Source organism: Arachis hypogaea, chromosome 11 (assembly GCF_003086295.3).
Source record: "Arachis hypogaea cultivar Tifrunner chromosome 11, arahy.Tifrunner.gnm2.J5K5, whole genome shotgun sequence".
NCBI classification, from domain to species: Eukaryota; Viridiplantae; Streptophyta; class Magnoliopsida; order Fabales; family Fabaceae; genus Arachis; species Arachis hypogaea.
The window spans coordinates 119,498,233-119,502,587 of NC_092046.1; the positions used below are offsets into that span (position 1 = coordinate 119,498,233).

At 43.8% G+C, this 4,355-nt stretch overlaps 1 non-coding gene across 1 annotated transcript; it reads right to left on the reverse strand.

Annotated features, from left to right (window-relative positions):
* Nucleotides 1-737: 737 nt before the first annotated feature.
* Nucleotides 738-844, reverse strand: LOC112724340 (small nucleolar RNA R71). The gene has a single exon (XR_003163507.1). It is a non-coding gene; the product is annotated as a small nucleolar RNA R71 (small nucleolar RNA).
* Nucleotides 845-4,355: the final 3,511 nt, after the last annotated feature.

The following is a 4,355-nucleotide window of genomic DNA, read 5'->3' on the forward strand; positions in this document are numbered from 1 at the left end:
CTACTTTTCTCTGTAGTTAGTCTTAGTAGTCGTTAATTGTTAAGTGGTTCTAGTTTACTTGCATATTTTTGTTTTGCTTTTCATAATTGCATGGTTTTCATTGCCTCCTCAGTTGAATGACACGGTCGCTTTTAGACCCGATCTTGGCCACTTTTGATCCGGAAATCAAAAGAACTTTAACTCATATAAGGCAAGCTCGGCGCCGGCTAGCTTTTGTGGATAGTGAATCGGGACCCCTAGGGGAACCCTCCCGTTCACTATCACCACCCATCCATGACTATCATTCTTCAATCAACGAGGAGACTCTATATTCATCTGTGGGGAGTACTGAACTCTCTTTGACTAACTCAAGTGACACCGTCATGGCGGATCCACATCGAAGAATTACCTTGAAGGAGGCCGGAGCTTCGTATCTTGACTTGCAACCGCTTCAAATTCTGTATCCGGCTTTAGATCCAAATTTTGAGCTCAAATCCAACACGATAAACTTGCTTTCCAAATACAATGGACTGTCTGGAGAAGATCCTTTGAAGCATCTAAAGGATTTCCAAGTTGCATGTGCAACCACGAGAAGACATGGGGCAGATGAAGCCACAGTGTTGGTCTTTACTTTCCCTTTCTCTTTGGAGGAAAAAGCGAAAGAGTGGTTTTATACTCAACCGGGTGAAGTTAGATCCAATTGGGACTTGTTGCGTAAAGAATTTTTGGAAAAGTTCTACCCTCCCCAGAAAATAGACAAGTTGCGAAGAGAGATCTCTTGCATTGTGCAACGGGATGGGGAGACTTTGTATGAGTAATGGGAGAGATTTAAGAAGTTGCTGGAGGCTTGTCCTCACCATAGGATTGATGAGTTGGTTCTTATCAGTTATTTCTGTTAAGGAATGCACCACCAAGACAAGCTTCTTTTAGATGCTGCAAGTGGAGGATCATTGACCAAAAACAAGACCGCTGCCAAAGCATGGAAAGTTATATCTGATCTAGCAGACTCTACTCAACACTCAAGGCCAAGGAGTCCACAACCAAAAGCTTTGAATGAAGTTTCTCCCTCCGGAGATGCTATTTTAACCAAGACCCTCGGGGAAATGACAATCTTGTTGCGACAACTCACCCAAGGGCAACAAACTCCTCAAGGTTTGATAAGTGCCCCACCTCAACCTCCAAGGATCGAATGACCACCAAAGATATGTGGTGTCTATGCATGTAACACTCATTACACCGATGGGTGTCCTCAGCTCCAAGAGGACACTACATTGGCGGTAGCTAACTCTTATCCACAAAAACCAAATTACAACCAAGGACCCTACCAACATGGAAGCAATCAAAACCAAAGGTGGAACCAAGCTCCTCAAGCTCAACCCAACCAAAATGCTCAAGTCTACTACTATCAACATCCTCAAGGTCAACCACGATACCAACAACCATATCAACAACCCCCACAATCTCAACCTCAAGCGAAATACCAACACCCCCATAGTAGGCCTAGCCCTCCTCAAGTTAACCAAGCCCTTCCCTCCAATCAACCTCACATGAATGACACAATTCACACCTTCATGCAAGAACAACGAGAGTTCCATAAGAAACAAGAGGCATACATGGCTACAATAGCCGATGCCCTTTCCCGTTTAACTCTCCCTCCTCAAACCACACAAAACACCCCACAAGCTTCAACCTCAAGTAGTTTATCCTCCCAACCTCAACCCAACCCTAAGGGTAGCATTAATGCCATTACCCTTAGGAGTGGCACTAAAGTGGATAAGAATGTTGCTATGCCTACAAAGTTGAATGAAGAGACAAACAATGAAGAGGTAGGAGATGAAGTGGAAGCGATGAGGGATGAAGATGAAAGCATTGACAAAAGTGAGGAAGAACCACCCAAGGTCATGGAGCCAAAGAGAAAGACCTTGCTTGAAGAGCCTTTACCCATTTCATTCCCAACCTTAGCCAAGAAGGCCAAGAAACAAGAAGAGCTTGACCCCACCATGGTGGAAGTTTTTAAGAAGGTTGAAGTCACCATCCCCCTCTTCCAAGCCATTCAACAAGTGCCAAGATATGCCAAGTTCCTTAAAGATGTTTGCACTCACAAAGATAAGCTTGGCAATCTCAACACAAAGCTGGTAGATGATTCTATCTCCTCTTTACTTCCTGAAAAATGCAATGATCCCGGCCCATGTTTGGTCACTTGCTTGATTGGTGGGATGAAATTCATGGACTGTATGTATGATATGGGGGCGTGCGTAAGCATTATGCCACTCCCCATTTATGAAAGATTGAATTTGTCACCCTTAAAGAGGTCTGGGGCGAGGTTTGTGCTAGCCAATAAAAGTATTGTGTCAGTTGTTAAGATTACAGAGAATGTCCTGGTTAATATTCAAGGATTACTCTTTCCAATTAATTTTCACATTTTGGAGACCCCTCCCATTGACTCAAACAAGCTATCATCCATACTCCTTTGAAGGCCATTCTTAAAGACGGCCCGTTTCAAGCTAGATGCACATTCTGGAGTCTATTCTTTTTAGTCGGATGGCAAGTTAGCCAAGTTCACTTTGGAGGAGTCCAACAAGCCCATTCTTGAAGCTTATTCTATTTTTTGGTGCGACATAGTTGAAGAGCAAGTCATTAAGGATGGCAAGGAACAAAAAGAAGAGGATGTTACCAAGAAGTCAAAATCAAAGGATCACACTCAACCCAAAAATGCAAAGGAGTTGGAGATTTTCCTCCTTGGTGAAGCTTCCAAGTGACAATTGAAGCCATGCAAGTCCAACTTAGGACTTTAAACTAAAGTGCTCAGTGGGAGACACCCCACCATGGTAACTTTGTTCCAACTTTATCTCTTATTTATAGCCTCTTGAATTGTTTGCCTTTTTGTGATATAATGGTTAGTTTAGGTTTGGTTTGATAATTTTGAGTTGAATAAGTTGAACTGCTTGTGGACCATGAAATTGTGCTTGTTTGAATGATTTGGGGTTGGTATGTGGTATGCTAAGAGTAGGAACCTTAGTTTTGAAAAGAAAAAAAATTTCTAAAACAGAGCATCTGTGCGTCCGCACCAACCTATGCGTGCACACAAAACTATGTTCTTCGCCACCTGTGCGGCCGCACGCACCTGTGCATCCGCACGCGCCTTGACATGCCCTCTGGTCGCAGCGCCAGCACAGCCTGTGCGTGTACGCTGCCCAGTTTTCTTTGATCTGTGCGAGCGCACGGCTGCGTACGTACGCACACGTCCCCTTTCGTGCTTCATCTGTGCGGCCGCACATACGTGTGCGCTTGCACACAACTTGATAACCCCTCTGGTGGGAGCAAGGGAACAGCTTGTGCGCGTGCTCAACGTCCCCCATTTTTGGCCCTTGTGAGTGCGCACGGACCTGTGTGTGCACGCACACATGCTTTTGTCCTCAAGTTTTGCTATAAAAAAAACAAAAGCCTGTCTGTGCGGTCGCACGCCTTTGTGCGTCCGTACGTCCTCAAGCAACCTCTCTGGTCGCAGCGATTGCACGCTATGTGCGTTCGAACCCTTCTATGTTTTCATCGCTGTGTGTTTGCACAGGCCCCTGTGCGTCCACACACAACGGGTTCTGGGCAATAATAGGGCAACCTGCCCTGTTAAGAGGCAGCCTTCTTCTTTTCTTTTTTTACTTCTTCGCTGCTCTCTCTCCCTCTTTTCTGCCCAGCCCCACCGGTCCCGGCCACCGCTGCCGTCAGCCCACCTCCGGCGACTCTTCTCCCCCTCTCTCTCTTACTCCTCTTCTCTTTTTTCTCTTTCTTTCCCTTTTCTTTTCTCTATCCACCACCGGTGAGCTCTCTCTTCCGGTGCTTCTTTTTCCGGCGAACCCAAACGCCATGATTTCGCAGTGGCTATAAGGAGTGCCATTGTTCCTCCTTCATTCTTGTGCTTTTCAACCTTTATATCTTAGATTATTGCTTTTCTTTCCTATTTATGTTAATATTTTTGCAATTGCTTTCATTTATTTTAAGTTGCTTAGATTTCATTAGTTACTTTCTTTATTTTTCTTTGTATTGCAAAGTATTGTTGCTTGATTGTTGGGTTGGTTATGTTCAAATTTGAGCTTAATTGTGATGAACTTGCACATTGCATACCACATGTTCGATAAAATGCCTCAATAAATATTTTGTTTGATTCATATGACTTGGCCATCATATGTGTTCAATTTCTCTCTTGTTAGGCATATTGTATGAATGGTGCAACCTCTATTGTGCTTTTTTATGGTAGAAAATTGAAATTACCAATGCATTTCCTTGTTTGTTGATGTGAAATTTTGTTTGCAAATGCATTGCATTGGTGTAATCTAAGTTTCATTGTTCATATTAGAATTTAAATTGAGTAGCCACTCTAC